The 27,352-nt window shown below is 38.6% G+C and overlaps 1 protein-coding gene across 5 annotated transcripts in view; it reads left to right on the top strand.

The window, feature by feature from the left end:
* The first annotated feature begins 399 nt into the window (after positions 1–399).
* Positions 400–27,352, top strand: part of STAG2 (STAG2 cohesin complex component) — a 116,423-nt gene continuing 89,470 nt past the window's right edge. For 2 of the 5 annotated variants that reach the window (XM_080909814.1, XM_080909819.1), the window contains exons 1-2: positions 931–1,068; positions 1,463–1,597. The gene's annotated coding sequence lies outside the window, so the exon portion shown is untranslated. Of the gene's footprint in view, positions 476–525; positions 552–930; positions 1,069–1,462; positions 1,598–27,352 lie in introns of those variants that run through there. The other 3 variants (XM_080909817.1, XM_080909818.1, XM_080909816.1) reach the window with 3 other exon arrangements.

Below are 27,352 nucleotides of genomic sequence, written 5' to 3' on the forward strand. Positions count from 1 at the left end.
AGGCGCGCGCCGCAATGGCAGCCCGCTGCCGCTAGATGCCGCTGCCTCCCAACAGGAGCTGGCCGCGGGTTCGCGGCCGACAGATGGCGCCTGCGCGTTCCATTCGCCTCCAAGTCGCTGAAGAGCGAACACCCCAAACAATCCCGAAGCGCCACCAAAAAAAAAAAAAAAAAAAAAATTAAAAAAAATAAAAAGAAAAAAAGAAAGAAAAAAAATAGCAAAAGAAAAAAGAAAAAAACAGAAAAAAGCACCCCGCCGGATCCGACAGACACTTCCAACCCCCCCCCCCCCCCCCACGGCTCTAGACCCGCGGGAGCTTCCGTCCCTCAGTAGAATTCAAGGGTGTAAAGAAGAGGAAGGGGAAAAAAAATCTTGTACCAGCCCAGGGGTGAAGAAGCCCCCGGCCTGAGAAAGAAGGAAAGAGTGGGGGAGGCCAACACTCTCCTTGCTGCCTCTGTAGACGCTGAGGGGGGAGGTAAGTTATAAAATGGCGGAGGCGAAGCTTCTAGAAGTTTGGAGGGGCACCCGGAGGGCGCGCGGCCCACCGTGAGGTGTGTGTGTTTGCGGTCGGGCGAAGAGAGCGAGCGGCCGGGAGGGAGCAGAGCAGGCCCGGGGGCGCTGGGGGCCGGTCTGCGGCCTCCTCGGGGCCCTGCGCGGGGCAGCCAGGCGCGAGCGGCCCTGTCCGGGCGGGGAGCGAGCCGGCGTCGCGGGCCCCGCGTCGCCCCCCTGCCTGTCCTCCCCGCCCCCAAGTCGCTACCCCAACACTTGCAAGGAACTTCCAGTCGCCCCCCCGCGTCCCCTCCCCGCCTACCTCCTCCCAGAGCGGCCTTTTTAGCGCAGGACGCTTCCTTTTCCACTACCCTCGCTCAAGGTTTTCCCCTCGCCTAACTCTCCCTCGGGGCCTCGGCGGAGGGCCCCCCTCCTCCCCATGGGTGGCCCAAAATGGAGAACGCGCAGCGGCGCAAGATGGAGGCTCGGCGCCTCCGCGTAGCCTGCTCGCTCGCTTCCTCTCCTCCCGGGGCCTCATAAGCAGCCCGGGCAGGGGGAAGAGAGCCCCCCAGACTGGAGGTGGGGTGGGGGTGTCATCCCCAGTCGGGATGGGGGGAGGCGGGTGGAGAAGAAAGGGCAAACCCGGGGAGGCCGCGGCCCGGTGGCGTGTGCTGGGGGGGGGGGTGGCGGTGGTGGGAGAGCGCGCCGTGGTGGTGCGGGGAAGGAAGCGAGCAAGATGGTGGTGCTGGGAACCCGGGGGGAGGGGAGGCCGGGCAGGCTCGTTTGTGTCTATTTGGGCCTCGGACCGAGGGAGGCGAGGGAAAATCTACTCAGCTCACACCCTCCTTCGTCCCCCCCCTCCCTTATCCCTTCCCCTCCTTGCTTCCCTCCCCTCTCCTCCCCTCCCCTCCCCTCCCTCCCTCTCCTCCCTCCCTCCCTCTCTCCCTCCCTCCCTCTCTTCCTCCCTTCCTAGAGAGGGAACAACATTCATGTGACGGGCCCCTCGGCTTCGCTCCCCCGCCCCATCATCTCCAGCGCGTGGTGGGGGAACTGCTTGGGCAAAGCGGTTGGCATCGATCTCTCCATCCTTCCCGAGGCCCCGACTTCGGTCAGTTTTCTTAGGGCACCAATTTTCGAAATCGTTTGGGGTCCGGCGGCGTTGGTCCCCAGCGCGTAGAGCTTGCCCCAAAGGGGGCCCTGCCTGCCTGGCATGGGCGGAGGGGGGGGAAGGGCGGGAGTGGAAGGCTGTTTGTTGGGGGGTTTTGGCGCCACTTTTGTTTTAGTTTTAGTGCTGCTTTTTCGTTCCCACCCCCACCCGCACTGTCTTTCTCAAGGCACGAACTGAGCTGATCCTTGCCCCAGGTAGGCAGCCTCTGTTTTCCCTCCACACTTTTATTCTTGCTTGAGGGCGACTTTCTCTTTTCTTCTCTCATGTACCCGGAGATCTGCGGACTGCGATTTTAGGAGAAAAAGGGTCGGATGGGCCATGGGAGAGAGAAGGTGTGGGAAACAGCATCAAGTAGTTCCGCAAAACTTTGAGCCCCGTTCCCATTTTCTTCTGGCCTAGAATTGTAAACGTATTGTTGATTTCGGCCTTTTTTTCCCCCTTTCCCTCCCGCCGTGACAATGTCTTGTTATGCCTTTAGTTTTGATTTTTTTTATTATTTTTCTTGATAAACCGCTGTAGTTTCGACATTTAGTTTCTGCTCCTCGTTGTTATATGTCATTTTATTTTTAATCCTCAACGGTAATGGGTTATCCTGTGATTTTTCGTGCTTTGGTGCTGGACTTGAATTTTTAATATTGCATTAGTAGTTTGATCCGGTCTGGGAGACTTTCTCCTCCGTGGCCTAGGATTTTTTTTTTTTTTTTTTTTTTTTTTTAATGTTGTTGCCTACCCTCTCCCTCTCCCTCCTTTCTTCTGGTTGTAGTTTTAAAATCGAGGGTCATGTTTTTTGATTAAATGGTTATTTCCAGTTTCTATGCTATGTCTATCAGAAACTTTTGATCTGTGGGGTTAGGTTTAAGTAAAGGAGAAGCTAGTGTTGGTTTGCAATGGTTCCTTAAAATGCGCGGGCCGCCTCCTCCTCGACCCTGGTAAAACCCCATCTTCCCTTCACACTGGAGTGTAAATTCCGTACCCCCTTTCTCCCATGGACCGCCGTATTTCACAGCAGCCACACCCTGTATATATGTCTCTGTGGATTGGACTCATTATCAGCTTAATTTAGTGACTTAAACCACCATGATGGGACTTGCTTAAGCACGAAGCTTCTTTTCCTGTTTAGTTCTGGTGGTTAGTGTCGAAAGAGGAATAATCGAGGTTTCTTAATGAAACCTGGTGCGGTCCAAGCATTGCCTTTTTTTCTGTTGTCTTTTTTCCTACTCCGGGCTGTTGGCGGTGTCAGCACCGCTGCTGGGGGCGGGGGTGGAGGGGAGAAAGAGTCGGGTTACCGAAGTGCGTCATTCCTGGCTCTAGCAAGGCCTGCTCGGGAGCTTGCTGGTGTTTGTTACTGTCCTCGCAGCACTTTCCTGCCAACCTTCTCTCTCTGCGTATTGGTTAGGAGCGAAAGCAGGAGGCGGTCTCCTAATTCTGTCTGGAGCCCAGTGCGTTGCGTTTAAGGGTATATGTGAACTTATTATGTTTTTTTTTTTTTTGATGGCCCTGGAAAGTGGATACATTTCTGTTTAACGACATGCAATTCAGGTAGTTTGGTTTTGCTTTCATATCATATATTTCTCAATGAAAGGTGGGGTTAATTTTCAACATTTTCAACCACTTACGTCAAAATGCCTGGTTTTCTTTCTGTGTTTATATCAATCTATAATTAGGGATCATAGGGACCAGTTAAGGCATAAGTGTTCAGCGGTTTTTCAAGTGGTTGAATTGTAATTTCATGACATATTATGTCAAATCATCTGTTTTTTTTTTCGTTTTCAGATCAAGTGCCTGAATTCCTGCTAATTAAAAAATATATGTTTATTTCACCTCATTTTAATTTATCTTTTTAAAATATAATTTAAATGCACTCATTGAGTAGTAAAGATGGCTATTTCAATGTTTTTTTTTTTTTTTACTGAATTCTTAAATTTTACTATCTAGGAGTTGGGCAGGGCGATTTTATAGTAACATTGTAAGATTTATGACTTTTTAACATGATGGCTTGGTACTTGTGTTGTCTGGGGTTATTCTCAGTGTCCTGATCGAGTGAGTACTGTGTCTTCATTCCCTTTAAAGATAAGGGATAGGAGGACAGAGATGAAAAGAGAGGTGGCCGCCAGTTGATTATTGGAGCTAAATGAGTTCAGAAGGGCTTATTGGTAACTTATTCTAGTTTGCTATTTGAAAATTTGTCATTAAGGAACGAGAATTTGGAAGAAAAATTGAAAGTCTTTACATTTTGATGTGCTAACTTCTTTATATTTACCTAAGTTATTTACACGGAAACTTAGGCTTGTTGTAGGAAATTACATAATGCCTAGCATACCAACTTTCGAAAATATTTGAAAAAGCCCTGCAGGGAAAACAACATAAATTCTTACAGATTAGACTTAAAATGGAACAGTCTGAGCGTGCTGGGCTTCTGCTTTCCCTTTGATTGTTTTCTTTCTTTCTTTTTTTTGAAAATAGGAAATTCCATTTGTATATTTAACAACTTGTTCTTGGTTTGTGTTTCATTAAGTTGGACCAGCAGTGAGTCAGTGTGAGAGGGATTTACTATTAATAGGAGGGGCTTTGGCAGTAGAGTGACAGTGAAGGGATTGGGGTGCCACGGGGAACATTCCTGGAGGAAGATTGCCATGGCTGAATTCAGCTTCAGTGTTTGCTGTTTAATGACTAGGTAGAGAGCTGGAATGGAAAGGAGAATGGATTTAGTAGCCATTTCTTGTCATTGTGAAGTACTGTAGTATTATAAGGTCTTTGAGACAGACAGGGTAGAGAGGGATCTTTCTAAGCCAATAGGAAATTGAGTGTGTTTAAAATGATGTACCCTCCCCAACAGTCTGCTCTTCTAACTACTTGAAAGTTGATAGGAAAAACTATTTCATTGTTTTCTTTTGAGAACATTTTTTTCATATTGCTACCAGCAATAAAAGTACAGTTAAAATTAAGACCATTGGTCTCTTTTAATTAGTCTGTTTGCTCCCAAAGTCCAAGGTAAGTAAGTGCCTTGCTTTTTGCAGTCTGGTATTCTGTGTTAAGCTTATTTTGTTCCTTTGTTTGATGAGTTTTTGAATATATGTTAAAGTTATGAAAGGAATCCAAAGCAATGGATTTTTTTTTGTGTGTTTGGTAAAGTATATTCCCCAATTCTTACTATTACAGAAAAAATTTCCCCCAGTCTGGGAGCAAACATTTCTGACCTGTTATTTCATGCTCATTAGCTTTTACAAGGATACTAAGAGATGTCAGCTTCCTGACTTCAAATTTTTATTCCTACGCAAATATCCTTAAGTAGATGGTGAAAATGTGGTATCAGCTTTGGTTTCTTGTGGTGATTCAATAGCTAGCAGCACTGAAGATGATTTTGGATTTTTAAAGTCCAATTGTGAATACAATTTAAATGAAATTAAATTGAACATTTCTTTTGTCATTTGTATGAGTAAAGTTGGGGGCTCAAATTTCTTTGGGAATACAGAGTTAGGGATGAAAATATGTTATTGTCACTTTAGTAATGTTTGATATTCTACATACTTCACATGTCACCACAGCCCTATAGGAATGTTGTAAACAGCATATATTGTTTTTACTTTGCTTTCAGTTATTTATACTAGATGGAACACTTTAGTTTTTGATGCTGAAAGATTAATTTTGAACCTAAACTGTACATTTTAATGCTAAACTGTACATTAAAATGTACAGTTTGCTATTTAGAGGAGCTCTATTTTGGGAGTTAGGAGAATAAAATAGTAAAGGAAAGGGATAGTCCCAATTAGCAATGCAATATTAGTGTAGTCCTAGCTAGGTGTTAGTGTAGATTGAAATGTGATATTGGAGAAGAAAAGAGGAGCTATAGAGTTAGAGTTCCAAAGTACTTAGCATTTTTTGTAGTTTTTTACATTTAGTATTTATGCTCAGGGCTTTTGGTCAAGTTTCGTACTGTATCCCTGTATACTAATATTTATCTTTCGCAAATTTATTTTTCGTGTTCTGGTGGCAATGACATGAAGAAAGAAAATTCTCGGTTTGCTTTTTCCAAAGTCCATTTTTTGCATTCATTTAACCAAATACTCTATTTTTCTGTATTAGTATGGCTTTGTGGACTGCACTTTGTGTATATGACTTAAAAAAAAAAGGACACCAGGAGAGTTAGTGCTGCTAGGCATAGTGGCTCACACCTATGAGGAGGTGGGAGGATTGCTGCAAATTTGAGGCCAGTTTGGGATCCTTAGTCATTATCTTTATCAGACCAGCTCCAGGCTACTTTGCAAGTTCTTGTCTTGAGATTTGAGATAAGAGAAAGTTAAAAGATTAATCAGCTAGCTTTGTTCTCCCAGAAAAGGTAGACACAATGGTCTCTTTGCTTCCTTGTTTACTTTCAGACCGTATCTCGGTCTGTATCCCAGTTAGCCCTCACTTTTGCGATCCTCCTATCTGAGCCTTTTTAGAGTTGTGATTACAGCTATTTGCTGCTATGCATGCTCTTAACCATTGAGACTTTTTTCTTTAGCCCCTTGGGTTCCTTTCCAGTGTCAGAAACCATGTTTTATTATTAACTGTCTCATAAACTTTGCATGATAGGTGTTGTTAGGTTTCTATTTTCTTTTCTGAGACAGGGTTTTTCTGTGTAGACCAGGTTACCCTAGAACTCAGAGATTTTCCTGCCTCTGCCTCCAGAGTGCTGGGATTAAAGTCATGCATAACCACCATCTGGCTAAGATATGTTTTACAAGCTAGTTTATAGATGAGGAAGCTGAGGTTCTAGGTGATAATCAACGACTGTCCCTAAATCACACCTTGATTTGCTTGACCTCAAATCCTTAATGTTTTTTTTTTTTTTTTTTTGTGCTTGTTAAATTCAGATGTTTCTCTTAGGGACTTTAGGTCTATAATCCTCATTGTTTTAATCTTATAAAATCAGGATTTTCTAAGTATAATACAAGATAACATCTTTGCTCAGGGTCAGGTGAGTTGATATAAGGTAAAATTCTTATATTGGAGTCAGTGAGATGGCTGTGGGTAAGGACACCTTACTCCCAAGGCTGCTGACCTGTGATCTGTCTCTGTAACCATCATGGTGGGAGGAGATAATTGACTCTTACAAGTTGTCCTCTGAATTTGTACACAAGCCATGGCATAACCCATATGCCCCCCCACCAAATAAAAGGTTTGTTTTTGTTTTTTTGTTTTTTTTTTTAAGACAGGGTTTTTGTAGATCTGGAATCTGGATGTAGATCAGGTTGGCTCATGTATCATACCTGTTGGTAAAGGTAAAAAAAAAAAAAAAAAATATATATATATATATATATATATATATATATATATAAAGCTAATATTCAAAGTAGTTAAACTGTGAATTTTAATATTGCTTGAGTATGATTACTAAAATTCATGGAATATTGAAGTCTTGATGTGAGGAGAGGTTTCTATTTTCTATGGTACATAGAATACTTATACATTTAAAAAATTTTAATATAATTATGCTATATTTGTCTAAGGATAGTTTGAGTCATTCAGCTTGTTGAGTAAGGTTAGATTTTAATTAAACATTTAGAATTGTTGGCTAGAGAAATGGTGTAGAATAACCATTGTTCATGCTGAGGACCCAGGTTTGGTTCCCAGCACTCAAGTGGTGCTTCACAGTCATCTGTAACCAGGGATTCTGACCTCTGACCTCTGATCTCTGAGGGCAATGGACATGCATGTGCTGCTTGCATATCCATGCAGGCAAAATATTCGGACACATACAGTACAGTAATCCTAAATAAATAAATTAAGCTTTACAAATTAGGCATACCTAATAAGACTCTGCTTTGTTTTTAATAGAGGAATTTCCCTGCCATTGCTTAATGACATTTTAAACATTTCTTTACATACAGTTTTCGTTTATACATCTATCTCAGTTCATATTTTTAGTGAGTGATAAATAGTATCGATGCTTAGATTATTAGGTTTATTACTGATTAGTATCGTGATCTGTTTCATTATTTTATTCCTTCCTGCTTTTCATAACCTTTAGACTTTTCTCTGAAGAAATTCTAGATATTGGATTTAGTGAAGATGAGGTAGAACTCACATGTATTAAATATTACACGGGTAATATATCATGTATAATATATCTGTATTGGTGCTTTTATGGCTGAGTTGGATGTATGTACTTTGTTTTGATCACCCCCTTCAACTTCATTCTGTAGAAAATCAATTTCCCAGGTGATGAACACTTTGTTTTTCATAGACTATATCAATGTTAAGTATTTTATCTATATTTTCTCTCTTTTTGTATTTTGTTATTACCAACAACTAGTGTTCCATGACAGAATTTATAATCCAAGGTGCCCATTACATGCAAAAGGTTAAAAAGGTAGTTAAGGTGCCAGCAATGTTTACTCAAGTTTTCTGAATTGTATAGTTAATCCAAAGAACCTTGATTACAAATGTTACTAGAATATTGAGACTTAGACTATAAGCAGAGATTTATTTTCAGTTATTTTCTTGCTAAGAATGGTGACATAGCCTGTTAAAATTGATAAAGTGTGAGTTCCATTGATAATATTGCCATTTCTCTGATAAGTTGGTTAGTGTTGATTTCGGGCAGTTAGTGCTGCCGAGTTGTTTTAAAGAATTGAGTGTGGATAGTTAAATGCATACATAATTTTATTTGTAAGATAGAATATTGTAGGAACATTTTTCATTTAATAATTAAAAATCTTTTCTAAAGACATTGATAATAACTAATACTAACTAAACTATAATTTATTATTATAATACATGTATCATGACACTCAGTTTTCGTAATTATGTGAGGTATTGTAACAACATTCAGGTTTTCTCTTTTCTTTTTTGTTTATTTTTGTTGAGACAGGGTAGCCCTGGTAGTTCTGGACCTCACTGTCTAGACTGAGACCTGGAACTCAGATATCTGACTGTCTTTGCCTCCCATGTTCTGGAATAAAAGGCATGTACCACCATGCCCAACCTATATGATTCAGGTTTTTGATAGAATACCTTAGGGGTGGGCTGGGTGTCTTAAGTTTTCCTTAACTGTCCTAGAACTGTCCAGGCTGGCCTTGAACTGAAGTCATTGCAATCTTCCCTCTTTATTACCACACCCGGCCAAACTAGGAATATTTTGAGAGTAGGAGGGAGCATTTATCAGACATCATGCTGGTATAAGGGCATAAACTAGGATTATGTCAGAGAAACTGGGATTATATGATGACCCTAAGTAATAAGACCCTTTTCCAGAAGAGGAAACATATGAATGCCTAGTAACATACCCAATTAGAACTGGTAAGAAGGGATTCCAAGATCCTATAGATTTCTATGGTATGAAAGTGATTTAAATTACTTTAGGAGAATTCAATTTTTATTTTTTTGGAGTAAGTTTTTATCGATATAGGGTCAGTACTAAAAGACAAGATACCATGTTTTGGTTTTTTTAAAACCCAGGGAAATTTCGAGTACAGTGTTTTGAACTTGGTAGACTAGGGTGATTGTATATCTTAAATGTTGAAAAACAACTTCTTTGATCTTTACCTAAGTAAAACAAATCAAAGCCACCAGATAACAATATCTGAGTTTATTTTTTTTTACATGGTATTCACATCTCCTCTATGATATTATTAATAAATGTGGACGGTATATTTTATGGGAGTCCCTCTGAAAAGAAAGAAAAGAGAAGGGCAATATTTGGGACCAGGGAGAAATGGTATTAAAACCAAAGAAAAGATTAAGTTTAGGGATTTACCTGATTTAAGTTGATCCTATAACATAATTTGAGAGTTAGGACTTGGAGAGGTACAGGTGCCACTTCAGTAACTAAGTAGTTCTCTTTGGGATGAGACTGCATGGTGTTCAGTTGTAGAGCTGGTGAGTTAGCATTTATAAGGTACTCACCCTCCCCCAACTGGTCTTTTTCCACTGTATGGGTTCTTCTTTATTCCACCCCTTTTCCACCTTTCAAAACCCTAACACTAGATTTAGGAGAGAAAAAGGATAGAGAGGGAACGAGATCTCTGCATAAAATCAGAGGTTGGAAAGGGAGAAATGTTATTGTTAGACAACTTGCTGATTGCCTTGGGGGAAAGTTTGGTCTTCTTTCAGGATACCTAATTTCTTCATGTTTATTTGCACATGACTGTTTAAGGAACCAAGACTAACAGCAACCAACAACAGCTAAAAACCCACAACAACCAACCCTGCCTCTTGGGACCCTAGCATTCATATACTGTCTGAAAAAAAGTCCCCAGAATTCCAAAGGTCACACAGTCTCAGAAACTATCCCGCATCTGGCAAAATCACGCCCCTGCTAGAGCATGAGGCAAATCATAATCAGCTGCTGTGTACAGTCTGAGGTAGCTCCATATCCCACAACTAGGATTAAAATGATAACATATTTTTATATTTCTATTTTTTAAAGAAACCAAAGCTTTATAAGTCTCACTATACTTCCCCAATCCCACCACTCCTTACTTTTGTGATAGGTTTTACAGTTATTTTGTATTTCTGGACTGCTCATGTATGTGGTATTCTCCCTGCCAAATTAGTAAGTGTGAATTCAAATGTAGAAAAATGATTTGGCATAGTCGTAGACTAAGTGCATATATTGTAAATTAAGGCATAGTTTTTATTGCTTGAGTGTGGGTGAGTAGTAGAGATCTAATTTTATTTTCTCCTTAAAACTTTGGGGTGGGATTGAGACAGGGTCTCTCTACATAGCCCTTACTGTTTTGGAACTTGCTGTGTAGTCCAAGCTTTCTTTGAACTCAGAGGTCCTCTTGCCTCTGCATCCCAGGTGCTGGTATTGAAGTCATGCTTCACCATATGAGGTAGGATCTTCAGAGGACTGTTTCCATAGTCAGATGTTTAATGTTTCATTGTCTTTTTTTCATTAAATTATTCACCCGATTGCAGCTCCCTCTCTCCTCTCCACCCTCACAATCCTCTCCCTTTTACCTACCTCTTCTGAGAGAAGGGGAAGCCCTCCTTGGGTACCATCTGTCCCTGGGGAGGACAGGCACATCCTCCCACTGAGGGCAGACAAGACGGTCCAGCTAGAGGAAGGGAGATCCAATGGCAGGCTACAGAGTCAGAGACAGCCCCTGTTCCAATTGTTAAGGGACCCACATGGAGACCAGTTTGTATGTACATCTGCTACAAATGTGTAGGGGGCCTAGGTCCAGCCCCTGCATGCCCTTTGGCAGGTGGTTCAGGCAAGTACTTTACTAACTTCTGTCCCCAGCTCTTTATTGTGTTTTGACATTGACTCTTCCTGAGTTGTCCAGGTTAGCCTTAAATTCACTAATTTGCCCATGTTGATTTCCAATTTGAGGGAAGGAACTTGGGGAGATTTATTATATGAGCTTAATGAAACTATTTTAACCATATTGGCAATTATAAAGGTGGAGGTCATTGATAATGTGGAGTTTCACGAACACTTTGAAACAATGTACAAGATTTTTTTTCCCCGAGATGGTTTCTCTGTGTAGCTCTGGCTTTCCTGAAATTTTGTAGACCAGGCTGACCTTGAACACAGAGATCCACTTTCCTCTGCCTCCTGAGTGCTTTGATTAAAGGCATGTGCTACCATGCTCAAGATGTATTTTTAAGGTGTATAAAATTAGCGCAGTTAAAAATGCATTGTTTTAAAAGCTTTATTGTATAAAATGAATGCAGTAAAACAAATTGTTGCTTTTAAAGCTTGAATGGAGTCAGGTGGTGATGGCTGCTGCTGTGCATGCCTTTGGTCCAAGCATCCTAGAGGCAGAGGCTGGAGGGTCTCTGAGTGTACGGCCAGCTTAGTCAGTCTACTACTTGAGTTCCAGAACAGTCAGGAATACACAGAAAAAAGTGTCTCAAAAACAAGAAAAAACCAAACAAACAGAATGCTTGGCAGAAGTTTGATAGTACTGGGACCTGATTGACATAACTTTTTCTGTAGTGTTACAGATTGAATCCAGAGTCTCATGCGTGCAACACAACATGTTTTGTGGGCTTTTCACCAAATTCTGGTGACTTATCCTGCTCCCTTAACACTATTCTTTTGGGCTTTCTCACAATTAAATGGATAAAAGTTAGAGGCAAAGTTTGACCTTTTGTCCCTGACTGGCTTGAGACTTACCTCTTAGAGTTTAGGGATCTCTTTGCTTCTCCTTCCCAACAAACTTCTTTGCTGCATAGGTCTTTTTCTTTTCTTCAAGTTTATCTGGGTATGCAACCGACTTTGTTTGGCCTCAGTCCTGTGATCCTCCTGCCTCAGTTTCTCAAGTACCAATATTAGAATGTGTTGCCACAATTTGCTGGGTTTTTTTTTTTTTTTTTTGGTTTGTGGTGCCTGAGATAGAACAGAGGGGGCCTCTTGTGTGCCAGGCCAATATTCTGCCACTGAGCTATACCTTTAGCCCACCATTAATACAGTTTTGGTATATAATCCTTAATTTTAAATAATGACAGTTATTAAAAATACAGGTTGCTATGAAAGTTAGAAAAGTAACAGAGGATGCTAATGTTACCTTGAAATGACCCCCTTTGGTGGTTAATAAACTGAGTTATTAGAGTTCATTATTGTTCCTTCCAGAGTTTACTGTTATCCAAAAGCTTGAGGCCTTCCAATTGGTATTATGTTTCTGTGTAAAGGCAGCAAGAAGTAAAAAAAAATGTATTTGTTAGTAGGGTACAATGACTTGAGTCTGTACACGGGAGGCTGAGGCAAGAGGATTTTGTGATCCTAGAAGTTTGAGGCTAGTTTGGGCAACAAAGGAGGACTGAATTAATTTTTTTAGACAAGAGAATTACTGTGTAGACCAGGCTGGTGGAACTCATAGTGAGAGGCTTGCCTCAGCCTTCTGAGCAGCAGGATTAAGGACATGTACCCGTTTGACTTTATGTCAAGTTCTTACTGGGTAATTTTCAAATAGAAATTTAATACATTTAGGCAATGGCTTTGTTTTGCCCCCCCCCCCACAATTCTTGGAATTGAATGTGGGACTTCATGTGTACAAGAAAACCATTAAACATTTTACCACTAAACTATCTACATCCCTGCTCGATACCATCCTTTGTAAGTTTTATGTATTAGGGTTGGAGAAACATTCAGTGTTTAAGAACAGTTGTCTGTTTTGAAGGTTTCTGTTCCTAGCACCCACTTACTTGGTAGCCATAGTCATCTATAATATAATTCCAGTTCCAGAGGATCATACACTCTCTCACCTCTGTGGGCACCAGGCTTATGGTGCACATTTATATATGCAGCCAAAGTATTCATAATCCCAACACTCAAGAGGCAGAGGCAGGGCGGTCTCTATGAGTTTGAGGTCAGCATGGTCTACAGAGCTAGTTCCAGGGCTGTGTAGCCAGGACTACACATAGAAAGTCTGTCTCAAAAAAGCAAAGATAAAATAAAATAAGCAAATATATATGTAGGAGTATTTTGCCTATGGAGTCCAGAAAAGTACATTGGATCTTTTAGAACTGGAGCTACAGAAGATTGTGATCTACTGTTGTGAGTGCTGGGACTTGAACTTGGCCAATCCTCTGGAATAATAATCAGTTTTCTTAACTGCTGAGCCATCTATCTAGTCTTGTTCTATTTTTTGAGACAGGGTCTTATGTACCTCAGGCTGGCATTGAAATTGCTATGTAGCTGAAGTTGTTTGGCACCCTTGTGCTTTACCTTCTGAGCGCTGGGATTGCAGCACACCTGCTTATAAAGATAGACCAGTGATGCTTTTAAAAAACTGATTTTGAACCATTTGTTTTAGAGATAGAACCTACCTTTATCACTTAGAAAGGTCCTCAGCCTTTTTGTATGTTAGTTTTTAACTTTACTTTTGGAATGTTAGCTTGAAATTTTTGGTAGTGTATATAATACTAAATTCAATTTTAGCATATTGTACATACATGTATATGATAATTTTACACACACACACACACACACACACATACACACACACACACACACAGGTTCCTTGCATCCCAAGGCCAGATGAATTTTCATCTACTTTGTGTGTCTACTTGTTTTACCTAATTTTCAAATTTTATGGCAGATAGACTCTTGCTGTAAAGAACCCACTTAATACCCTCTTATTTTAAACAAAAGTTTAATGAAAAAAGTTTCATGTCCCAAGAAATAGTATTAAACATTAATCATTAAGAATTTCTTTTACATGGTACAGGAGAGAAAGCAGAAATATTAGCAAAGCTGTAATATTTCGTATTTATTATGTAGGATCTCTTTCTCTTTTCCCCCCACTCATTTAGGCCAAAAGATATTCCTTTACTCTGGCAGGAGAATTGAGGAAGTGATGGTATAGTGGAGAAATAGAAGTATGCATTATATTTTTGAAAATCAAACTTGTCAGTGACATGGGTTTTTCTCACTGGAGTATGTATACGTTCTTGAATTTAGATTATCAATGCATAAAGCACTGCCATCCATTGAAAACTATTTAGTAGACCCTAGAGGTTTTATTTACTTATTTATTTATTTATTTATGGTTCTTTTTTATTGGATATATTTTATTTACATTTCAAATGTTATACCCTTTCCTGTTTTTCCCCTCCATAACCCTCCCATCCTGTCCCCCCTCTCCCTGCCTCTATGGGGGTGCCCCCCTACTCACCCACCCCCTCCTGCATCCCTGCCCTGACATTCCCCTACACTGGGGCATCTCGCGCCTTGGCAGGACCAAGAGCTTCTCTTCCCATTGATGCCCAACAAGGCCATCCTCTGCTACATATGAGGTTTTGGTGTTCTAAATGTCCTTGAAATATTACAGAGAAATCATTTAAATAAGGTGGGATCTTATTAGGAAAGTTTCATTTATAGGTAATGATTTCCTAATCCTTTGAAATTAGTCTAAGGCAATTTACAAAGTACTTTAGAAAAATGGCAGATCTAAGGAGGTAATTGTGTGTTGGTAAATATGACGTGTAAAAAAGTTCAATGTTGGTAAGTATCTAAGTTTATTTCTTACAACTAGATCGTTGCCTTTATCAGTTTAGGAACTATGTTTTTATCTGGTTTTGAATACTTGTTTCATCGCACAGGGTATAATATATGGGTTCAAATGGTAGTTGAATCAAAACCTTAGGTATACAAATGTAGTCCTCAGATCTTGTTATTCATCTGAGAAGATACTGTTAGTAGCATTATCTTAGTACATGGGAGTATATAGTAGTCTTAATATTTAAAAGTTTTTTGCTTCTTACAATAGCATGTGAAGTAGTTGATGGGTTTTTCACTTACTGAAATTCAGAATGGTTACAAGATTTGCCCAAGATCACTCAGGTAATCAGTGCTTACTTTTAAGGCCAATTTTGCCTAATTTCAGATCCTTTCTTCCTATGGTAATACACTGCCTCCCAGTGGGATGATTTATAGATTTCATGGTGATGCCTTCTTTGGGAAAAGATACTAAATGGAGACAAGGATCCTACATAGAGGACAGTTAAATGCCTCTAAGTAGTTAAACAACTTAGGAGGCTTAGGAATTGAGAAAGACTTTTCCTTTTTTTTTTTTTTTTGGAGAGCTGGTGAGGATAAATTCCTTTCTGTGTAAAGTTGCACATGCATTAATATTTTGCATGAAGACAACTGTCATCTAAATAAGAGTTGAGAATAGAGGAGATAATAAAGATTATGCTGTACTATTTTAGTCCTTAGTAAAATGATAGTTGAATTAATTTTAAGGAACTAACATTTTTATAACATAAACTGAAACAAAAAGTTGCCATATGTGGCTCACGTATTTTGGCTAGCATACAAAGCAGTGGGTTTCATCATGACATCATCATATATGTGTCATCATACTCCAGTCTCATTTTCCCTCTGCTGTGGCTCTCCTAGTGCTTTGTGCCCTGACTCGGACTGCTTCCTCGAAAAATAAAAATTGTAGAAATAATCTGTTTAGGTAAATCAGTCTGAATGAGGGAACATGAAGATACCAGGTCTTGTTTTTAGTTTTTCATTTTCCCTTAGCTTGCCTGCTTCTCCCTTATCTGCTTCTTCTTCCCTCGGAGTTGCTGGGGCCGGGAAAGAGCCCAGGGCTTTGAACATTTTGGACAAGATCTCTCAGCCCTGCCCACTGCCAGATTTTTTGAAAAATATTTTCTAAAGTTTTCCATAGGAAGTCAAAGTATTTTGATGGTTCTTTACCTATTATACTTTATGCCATTAACACTAGGCATCCCTGTAAGTTTGGCACTGGAAGGGGAATTTAATCTTTCCAACAGTCTTCTGATGTAGGTAGTGTTATGTTTCCTATATACTAGTGAACTCAGGTACAGGGCACTTGAATTTGTCCAAGGGCACACACTTAGGAAATAGTAAGCCTTGATGTTAAGCCAGCAGGTATGGCTGCCATGCCCCTATTCTTTATACTATTGTTGATAAGTAGATATATTCATGTGAATACTTTTTCTGGCAGTGTATTTTAAATCATGTTTATTATGAGGTGTGTTTGGACACCCTTAAAGGAATTTTCATATATTTCAGATGCACACAGGATTTATTTTAACTTGATTGGAGTTATTATAGCTGTAAGGTAAGAAACCTTGACCTGAGTGTTTGCTGTGTGACAGATGATATGCTTAGGGGTTTGTTGGCATGGTAATCCCTAAGATAGTGAATATTTATCGAATACATTCCTTATATCAGATACTCCTTTATTAGATGATAAAGTGATATATTCATTTTACAGTTAAGAAATCAGAACCCAAATAAAGAAATGGGGCTGAAGAGGCCTTGACTGTCCTACAGAGGACCTGGATTCAGTTCCCAGTATTCTCATAGTGGCTCACAACCATCCATAACTAACTCCACTTCCATGGAATCTATTAGTCATAGCTTAAAAATGTCCCTTGCTCCTAGCCCACCATTTCTCTTTTCCATAGCTCTTATCAACATCAACCATACCTGATTATGTCTTTTCTCACATTAATGCAAACTCGATGAGAGTAAAGTTGCATGTCAGTCTTCTTTGTTGCCTAATTCTAACACCCAGAACCGTGCTTTAGGCAAAGTAAGCCTTTAGCATTTGTTGAGATGAGTGCTTCATGTAGTATCCTGAGATACACAGACTTATTTTCAAGACGATCTTGAAGTAAATTAACTGAATCTTTAATAGACCTGAGGCAAGTATTTGAGCTTCTTGAGGTAGAGGTGGGAAAGACAGTTAAATCTTAACATTTCTCCTGTTTTCATGAATTGCCTTGAGTTCTAGGAGGATTTGGTCCCAGCTTAGTTTCTGTGGAGCCTTTTACTCTTAGTACAGGTTTGCTGCAAAGCTGCTTCTCCATGCCCTCATAAATTTAGTCCGTTCTGTCTAAAGACTCTTTGCATAATCATTTATGGTATATTTGTGATGTGCTTAGAATGGAGCTAAATGTGTAACAGGTAAGGTTGGCTTTAAATAGGATAACTTAGAAAATAACAGTATGTCTGCATATAGATTCCTAGATAATTAGAATATGTGTGTGCATTATAGAAATTACTAAAGTTTAAAAATGTGTTCATTAATATTTTGATAGCACAGTCTGCTGATGTTTTCAGGTTTTTGTTTGAGACAGTGTCTCTATAGTGAGACCAGGCTCACCTTGAATTCACAGAGATAAGCATGTTTCTGTAGGTACACCCTTTTTTTTCTCAAAACAGTTTTTGCCATAATTTACATGGTTATAATTTATGTTATAATAATGTATTGCACTCTGACATAAATATTTCTGTTTTGGAGAGAAAATGTCGTATACTTCAAACTTTTTTTTAATTGAACAACTTTATTTTAAAAAACAAAGATAAATGTATAGATTTTAAGCATTTTTGCATAAAAGTATATGAATACATTTTTGTCAGTACTTGATTTTTTTAAAGGTTTGATAGTGTGCATTAAAATCTTACTAGTTACAATGAACATAAAGTACATGTAAAACAAGATGTAACCTGGAAATAGTCAAAGTTTTCTTGGTGTATAAAGATTAAGCATAATGCATATACTTGAACCTTAAACTGATAGCATGCAGTAACATTTCAGTATAGATATGAATAGGAGATACATAATGGGGGGTGTTCTCTATCTGTAGAGTACATTGTCTAATAGAGGAGAAACGTAAAACTAAAGAGCAGAGAGTCAGTGATGTAAACTTTATAACTGAACAGAAGGATGTGAGAAAGTCTAGGACTAATGTAACATACAGTCCATAATCATCTCAGATTTGAAAGGAATTCAGATGGCATATTCTGCCATCTGGGAGATGCTTTTAAATGTATACAGTATAGACAGTTCTTCAAATTATGTCAAGTTAAAATTACCTTTATAGTTGATATACTCAACTGTTTCTTACATAGGTTGTTTTCTTTGTGGTATTTTCTAGGAGTTTGGTTCACTCATACCAAGGCCCAGGTTACTGATAAGGATTAAAATGAAAGGTAGTCAGGGATAGGAAGAAAGGGTGTACTGATTTAATGCATTCTAAATGTCAAGTGGATTTTTTTGGAATTACCTTGTATGAAACATTTCCTTTAGTGTGTATAGTGCAAGAATTGATTGTACTTAAAAATACACGAGTGATATTAGGGTATTGTAATGTCATAATGCAATTCGATATTTTTAGTGTAGCTCTCATAAATCTGATTGAACATTTTGGAGTCTTTTGAAAAGGAGAACAGGTTTTCTTTTTTTCCTCTTTGTAATTCTATGTGAAATAAGTGTATAGGAAACCACTTTAGGTTATTTTTTTTTTTTGAGAAAACAACAACAGTAAAGTTATTGAGAAAACCTTCCTAGGGTTGAAATAGAGCTAGAAATGAGTGTCTTAGGAAATTTTATTTCTCTGGGAGCTAGAGAGGTGGGTCATAGGTTAAGAGCACCCGTTGCCCTTAAATTGTACTACAATTCAGTTCCTAGCACCCATATCAGATGAATGGGCTCCCAAATACATGTAATTACAGCTCCAAAGAATCTCTTGCTGCTTTCTCCACAGCACTCCTGCACTAACCCTACTTCTAAATACGCGTATATATAATTAAAAATTAAAAAAATTAAAATTTAAAATAAACTACTATTATGAAAAGTCATTCACAATTCTTTATTCTGTTAAGATTATGTGATAAATAAATTGATATATATATATGTATATATATATATATATAAATAATCTAGGGATGCAGCTTAGTGATTGTGTTGTGCGCGCGCGTGTGCGCGCGCGTAATGCACAGTTGTATACATCCTTTTCCCACGGAGCCTTCTTACTGGTGCTTTCAGCCATTTTCAATATACCATTCAATGCCATTAAGCACATTCACATTTTTTACATAAACATCACTACCACCTGTTTACAAACATTTTCAATATCCCATTATAAAACCATATCTAGCAAGGAGTAGTGATATATAATTATAATTCTAGAACTTACAGGGGGTGGGGGATGGGACAGCAGTAGTATGGTGACTTTGAGATCTGCCAGCCATCCTGTCTCAAACATCAGTGCAGAGCTGGAGTGATGGCTCAGCAGTTCAGATTACTTGTTGCTCTTGCTGATGACCCAGGTTTTGTTCCCAGTAGTCACATGGTGGTGAATAAACAGTTACAGGGATCTATTGCCCTTTTTCCACTTCCTCGGGCACCAGGCATGCATGCAGTACCCATAGATGCAGGTAAAACACTTACACACATAAAATACATCTTTTAAAACCCAAACCAGAATATGTGTCACAGTATTAAGCAATAGTTAACTTCCTTCTCAACACTCTTCCAGCTGGTCCTTTCTGTTTTTGTATTTAACTCATAGGTACTTCTTACTGAAGTCATTCAGTATTTCTATGTCTCTATATGTCACTTAACATAATGCCCTATAAGCATGCTTCCCTCTGTGTGCATGTATGCACTATTGAAATTCAATCTCAGAGTCTTAAGTATGTTAGGTCAATCTAGCTCCCACTTTATTTGCAATCACTCCCATCCCTGCTTTTATTTCTTCTGTGTTTATTCCCAGAATGTAGTTGCTCAATAAATAGTTCATGAGGTTGTATATGAAAGGCACTACAGTAAGCTCAGGATTTACCAATGAGGAAGGGCCTGGTTCCTGACCTTTTGGAATGTATATTCTAGTAAGATGCCAATTAAGCAGTTACAACTAAGTGTTGCTAGAAGTAAGCATTGTTATGCATGTGTTCAAATGCTTTTCAGTATTCTAGTAGAATTATATACAGCTTGGAAATATCTTCTGACCTCCTTTCCACTATATTTAATGGTACTTCTTATTACTAAAGTCATTCAGTAGGCAAAGTAACCTACTACTAAACCACATCCCTGTCTTCCCTCTTTGACATTCCCTCACTAAGTTGTCAAGAGTGATCTTGAACTCCCTATGTAACCTAGGCATGTCTTGAACTTGCAGTTCTCCTGCTTCAACTTCCCAGAGAGTTGGGATTACAGGCATGAGAATCCACCATTCAAATTTGAATTGATTTTTGAAGGCTGGTGTGAGGTATAGCAGGTACTTGTGAGCCTCACATTTTGTTTATGCTGTATAACAAGATATCTAATTGTGTTCTTTGTGTATTTATTTGTCATTGGTTTTAGATAGCATTGCTTATACAAATAGCCTGTGTTTTCTTTTATGCCTAGAAGTGAAAACACTATAAATCAGCTTGAGGGCTGGAGAGATGGCTTAGCGGTTAAGAGCACTGACTGACTGCTCTTCCACAGGCCCTGAGTTCAAATCTCTGCAACCACATGGTAGCTCACAACCGCCTGTAATGAGATCTGATGCCCTCTTCTGGTCTGTCTGAAGACAACTACAGTGCACTCATATATAATAAATAAATCTTTAAAAAATTAGCTTGAAAACATTTTTGAGGCAGTCTTTCTGGGTTGCCCTAGCCGGCCTGGAATTTACTTTGTACTAGTCCTTATAAACACACTATTCTTGCTTTAGATATGTGTCCCCCCCCCCACCCCCAACATAGGGATGCATATTTCAAAACAGATTTATTACTATAATTGTTAAGTATTTTCTTTTTAATTGGCTTGTATATTGTGTATCTGTATGTAGATATTGTAATACTAGTGTGGGTGTCCATAGAGGCCAAAGGCTTCAGTTACGGGAAGTTGTGATCCATCTGATGTGAGCAAAAGTTGTATATATTCTTAATTGCTGAGTTAGCCATTTCTCTAGCCCTATTATTATTTTAAACTATGTGTCTCTGTGGGTTTCTATGTGGGGTTGTGCACATGACTGCAGGTAACTACATAGGCTAGAGGTATCGGGTCTATTGAGCTGGATTTACAAGGAGTTGTAAGCTAGTAACTAGTAGTTGGTGCTGAGAACCAACATAGGTCTACTGCAAGAGCCATACACACCTAACAGTTGGGCCAGTTCTCTAGCCCCTGGGTTTGTTATTTTTATACAGTGTTTGTTAGTTTATGTTATAGTTGTTTGATATAATTCTTTATTAGCTAGAGTGACAATTTCCTATTTTTCAGCAGAGTAATCTATTCAATCCATCCATCCATCCATCCATCCATCCATCCATCCATCCATCCATCCATCCATCCATCCATATCCACTTTATATCCTGCTCACCACTCCTGGTCACCTTCTCTCACAAATACTCCCCACCCCTCTTTCCTCTAAGAGGGTAGGTCCCACTTGGGTATCCTGGTATCCTGGTATCCTGGCTCATCAAGTCTGCAGGGCTAGGCTCATCCTTTCCCACTGAGGCCAGATAAGGCAGCCCAGCTTGAAGAACATATCCCACAGACAAACAACAGCTTTTGGGACAGCCTCTTGTAGTTGTTTGGAACCCACATGAAGACCAAGCTGCATATCTGCCACATATGAGGGGGTAGGCCTAGGTCCAGCCTGTCTCTTTTGAGAGCCCCAAGGGTCCAGGTTAATTGACTCTGTTGGTTTTCTTGTAGAGCTCCTATCCCCTTCAGGACCTACAATTTTTCCTCCTATTCTTCCATAAGAGTCCCCAAGTTCCATCCATTGTTTGGCTGTGGGTATCTGAATCTGTCTGAGTCAGCTGCTGGGTGGAGATTCTCAGAGGACAGCCATGTTAGACTCCTGTCTGCAAGCATAACCTTTCTTTGTGGGATGATGGGGCATCTTTTGGGTATATATGCCCATGAGTATTATAGTTGGGTCTTGAGGGAGAACTATTCCCCATTTTTTTGAGAAACGGCCAAGTTGATTTCCAGAGTGGTTGTACAGGTTGGCACTTCGGCTAGCAATGGAGGAGTGAATGCTCGGCTATTCTGACAGGTGTATGTTGGGATCTTAAAGAGTTGTTTTCATTTGCATTTCTCTGATGACTAAGTACTTGCAACATTTCTTGAAGTGCTTCTTGGCCATTTGAGATTCCTCTCGAGAATTTTCTGTTTAGTTCTATACCCCACTTTAAATTGGGTTGTTGGGGTTGTTGGTGTATGACTTTTTGAGTTCTTTATAAATTTTGGATATTATCCCTGTGTCAGATGTAAGATTGGTGAAGATCCTTTCTCAATCTGCCATTTTGTCTGTTGACAGTGTTCTTTCAGCAGAGTATTTCGAATGTGACAGATAATACTTCAGCTTACCCTGAGGGTCTCTTAATTTTGAGTATATAGTACTTTTCTGGTTAATTACTGCTGTTGATGTGTTTCAATATTAAGCATATGTACGTAACATTTTAAAATTGCTGTCACATATTTTGCAATGTCTGTTTACCTTATTGTTTGCACTTTTCTTACTTCATTTTCCTTTATGGACAATAGTGTGTTAGGAAACCTGCAGTAATCTACCTATTCTTTTGTCTAGCCCACTGGTACTAAATTGCAGTCAGTGGGCAGCTAGTTAGCGGATGACTTGACTTCATAAATTTTGGATCCCATTTCTCTGTACTGCCTGGTTGGGCCTCAGTGAGAGAAGATGTATTTAGTTCTGCTGGACTGGATGTTCCAGAGCTGGGTGGTACCCGGGGGGCAGGTTCCCCTTCTGAATAGAAGAGGAAGGATAATGGGGGGATTGGTAAGGGTGGGACTAGGAGAAGAGGAGGGAGGGGGCTGTTATCAGGTTGTAAAATGATTAAATAAATTAATTAAAAAAACCAGTGTGGGGGGAAAAACTCAGATTGTTTGTGGTGTGTGTGTGTGTGTGTGTGTGTGTGTTTGTGTGTGTGTGTGTGTGTGTGTGTGTGTGTGTGTGTGTGATAGTCTAGAGCAGTGAAGGCCACAGTGAAATGAAATTATTGTTAATAGTTTAGTCTGTTTCTTAATAACAATGATTATTTTCAGTCTTGAAGGAGGGAGTATAAAGTTAACTTGGCTAGTTGTATCATATTTTGGGAGACAGGCTCTCTAGCTCAGGCTGATCTGGAACTCACTATGTAGCCTAAGCTGATATCAAACTCCTAGTAATCCTCCTGCTTCAGTCTTCACTGCTGGGATTATACATGCCAGGCTTAATTAAGGCTTATTTTATTTAGGAGATGTAACTACATTATTTATAGCTTCACTTAAGATAATAATACATCTTAGACATTTCAGTGTAGAGAATTTATCTACCCTTGAACTCTGTTGCCTTGTTTTACTTCCATGTTTGTATTTACCGGTGTTTGGTAGTTCTTTGCACTTCTGACTTTTGTAGTTTAAGGTAAATATACCTTAAACTTCTTGTGAAGAGGAATGCTTCTGTTTATTGCTGTAACCTTGGTGTCTCAAACACTGCCTGGTACGTAGCACTTATTCATAAACTGTTGTCTGATCGACTTGAGTTGTTTCGTTTGTAAATGTGTGAGTCCTAGTTAGTCCCTAAGATTTTTTTTTAAAGTCAACGTGAAAGCAGAAAAATTTGAGATGAGGAACTTATTACTAGATAATGTAAAAAAATTGTGCTAAGGTTAAAAAAATAAAACATGTGGATGTGTTGACTCATACCTCTGATCAAAGCACTTGAGAAGACAGGAGAAATTCTAGCCTAGTGCCCACCTGCGCTACACACACAGCAAGGCTCTATTGCAAAAGCTAAGGGTTGGCGATACAGCATGGTGGTAGAGTACTTTTCAATGTACATGTAAAGCATTAAGTTTGATCCCCAGCGTGGTATGAGATCAGGTTTTCTAGGCCAGTCTTGCCTATATTGTAAATTGATGTCAGCCTGGGCAACATGAAACCCTGGTTGAAAACAAGCAAAAAAATATAAAGAAAAATAGCACCAGAATCAGTTAAGCTCTTTCTTTATGTAACTGTCTAAACTGATCTGAACTATGGTGATTAGCATTTTTCCACCAGTCCTACTTTTTTTCCTCAACTCCTCAATCACAGGCTCTAGCCTCTATTGACCAGTTAAAATGGGGAAAAGGCTCACATGAGATCACCTGAGTACATGATTGTGATTGATTGCTCGTGGGGGCAACCCCCTTGAGGAAGTGGAATTAACATCAGAAGACAAACAGCATCACAGCAACCCATAACAGGACGCTATCTCTGTATGCTTGGTAAATTCTCCTTCCTCAGTTAATCTATGAAGACATCTTAACAGACATACCAGGGGTGTGTCTCTTTAATTTCCTAGCTATTCTTAATCCAGTCAATTTGACAGTCATAATGAACATCCTAGGATTGACAGAAAATATGAACAGAAGTTTTATAAATCCAGGTAGTGCTCGCACAGGTGTTATGAATAAAAGTTTGGGTGATAGATGGAAGTTTAAGTACTGTTACTACCATTTATTGAGTTAAGTAAGTGCCAGGCATTAAGTTAGGTGGGTATGTGATATCTGTCATTTTAAATCCTTGGATAATAATCTTGCAAGGGATAATTTACTTAGTATCAAGATCCTTAGAATAAATATGGCTTGATCTAATGAAAATAAAGAATGATTCATCATAAAAATATATAGTGCTAGTGATTTTAATGTTTGATAATAAATAAGTAGATTATCATTGGAAGGATTTTATAATTTTTTATTAGACATTCTTAGGAATATTATAGAGATAGTAGATATCCACATGATAGAAAAAGTTATATATCCAGTTCATTTTATTTTTTAAACTTTATTTATTTATTATAAGTACACTGTAGCTGTCTTCAGACACATCAGAAGAGGGCATCAGATCTCATTACAGATGGTTGTGAGCCACCATGTGGTTGCTGGGAATTGACCTCAGGACCTCTGGAGAGCAGTCAGTGCTCTTAACCACTGAGCCATCTCTTTAGCCCTCGAATTCACTTTAAAATTAATGTTTTTTACAGTTTTTAAGACTGTGTGTTCTAGGTACTACTCTTAGACGGTTTTGATTATTTTTTAATTGATAGTTGTATAATAAAGAAAGGGGAATTAAGTTATATTATTTCCATGTAGTATATGCTGAAAACTATTAAGAACTAAAATACTCAAAGGCTTGATCTATTTGATATTGTACAGTGTTGTTTTTTTATACGTGGGGTGTACTTAGTCTCATGAACTGGCTTTTTTTCTTTATTCTTTATTAGTAAATCTTAGAACACATTATCATTCCATTCATTACATTCCTATGGTAACATAAGATTGTACTGTTACAGTTCTTAAAAATTATGACCTTAATAAGTAGACTTATCTATTATGTATTTTTGTGTCAGTATATTTTGTAAAATTTCAGTTTTTCAAGTGACTTGAAAATCATATTTTATATTCTAGATAAATGCCACACTTTATTTTGCAAGGGAGCATTCATTATACTTGTCTATATAATTTCTTCTTGTTTGTTTGTTTTGTAGCCTGTCAACCAGCAAAACAAATTTCTTACTGTTATCTATCTTCCAAGTTCCTTCATGTATTTCATTGATCTCTTTTATAGTGCTTGTGTTTCTGTCATTGCTTTCTTAAAGCATTGGTTTGATTCCTTTCTCTATTCATCTGTGAGTACTATTAGACATAGTACACAATTGATTTGCTTAATCTATCATTTGTATTCTGTTTTGACTTTTATTTGAGCAGTAGTCTATTTAACCATGATTGGCCTCATTGAACTTCTATGCAGACCAAGCTGTCTCTGCCTTGCAAATGATGGCTTTCAACTGTGTGTGCCTCTGTACGCTACTTTGTTTTCTGAATTTGGAAGAATTTATTCAAAAGAATTTTTTTGTGGGTTCATGTGCCATGGTTTCTTTGTGGTTTGCAAATTGACCTGAGTGTTTTTTCAGTGTCCACTGGAGTTGGAGTTAGGCCTGTAAAACTGATGAGGTTCTTTATATCTGCATGTCTATATCTGTATCTGCCCTGTTCCCTTGTTTTGTCTTTTTTCTGTTTCTGTCTCATTTATTTCAAACTAATGTTTGGGAAGTGATATTGAAGTGATATTGTAGGTAAAACTATTGAATTCCTGTAATGGAATTTGTCTTTCTCTGCTTGTCCATTTTAGAAAATCCAGAAGATGTAGTTTCTGAATCATGGTCCTCATATCTTTAAAAGATACTCAAATATTAGAGCATGTTACTTCTAAAAAAAAGGAATGGCTATATTAATTGTAGATAGGTAATGTTTTTAGCTCATTTTTAAAATGCAGTACAAAGAAGTATAAAGTGAAATTTTCTATTTCTTCTTTGCAAACTTTCAGAGGTAATCACTCTGATAGTTTGTAGAGATGACTAGACTTAAAATACAAAAGATGAAGCACTGAAATCTGCTGATGTTATAAAAACTTAAGGTACTATTTCTGAGGTTCAAGCCCCAGTAACATCCTTTCCCTTCCCTACAAAGACCATATCATTAAGTGAAAAAAAGAAACAGAACAATATGTATAAATATGTCTTTATTTCTTTTTTCTCTTAAACATAGTTTTTTAACAAAGTAAAAATGTTTCATTTTAATAAGATACAAAATTATAATATGTAATTAGTGTGTGTGTGTATATATATATATATAGTAAGGGACAAAGCTTCAAGGCTTTTGTTTGCTTGTTTGTTTTTGAGACAGGATTTCTCTGTATTATCTCTGGCTGTCTTGGAACTAGCTTTGTAGACCAAGCTGGCCTCAAACTCCCAGATCTACCTGGCTCTGCCTTTCAAAGGTGTATACTACCAACATGACCTGGCAAAACTTGTGATTTTATTTTGTGTTTTTTTTCTTACAACTTTATTTTAAAAAGAGAGATACATGTACATATTTTAGAAAGCATTTTGGCATAAAACTACATGAATATATTTTTGTCAGTACTTAATTCTTTTAGAGATTTGATAGTATGCACTGAAATCTTACTAGTTACCATAAGCATAAGGTACATGTAGGACAGAACGTAACATGGAAATAGTCAAAGTTTTCTTGGTGTGTAAAGATTAAACATAATGATCTTTGAATACCAAAACACTTTTTTATTTTCTTTCTAAGAAGGACTGAGGCTTTCACTTTGGCCTTTGTGTGTGTGTGTGTGTGTGTGTGTGTGTGTGTGTGTTTGAGCTTCATATGGCCTGTGAGTTAGTTTCTGGGGTATTCAGAGCTTTCTGGAGTTAGTATCCAATTATCAGTGACTGCATATTATGTCTGTTCTTTTGTGACTGGGCTACCTCACTCAGGATGATATTCTCTAGATGCATCCATTTTCTTAGGGATTTCATAAAGTCATTGTTTCTGATAGCTGAGTAGTATTCCATTGTGTAAATGTACCACAATTTTTGTATCCATTCATCTACTGAAGGACATCTGGGTTCTTTCCAGCTTCTGGCTATTATAAATAGAGCTGC

The sequence above is a fragment of the Micromys minutus genome, assembly GCF_963924665.1.
Source record: "Micromys minutus genome assembly, chromosome: X".
Lineage (NCBI taxonomy): Eukaryota > Metazoa > Chordata > Mammalia > Rodentia > Muridae > Micromys > Micromys minutus.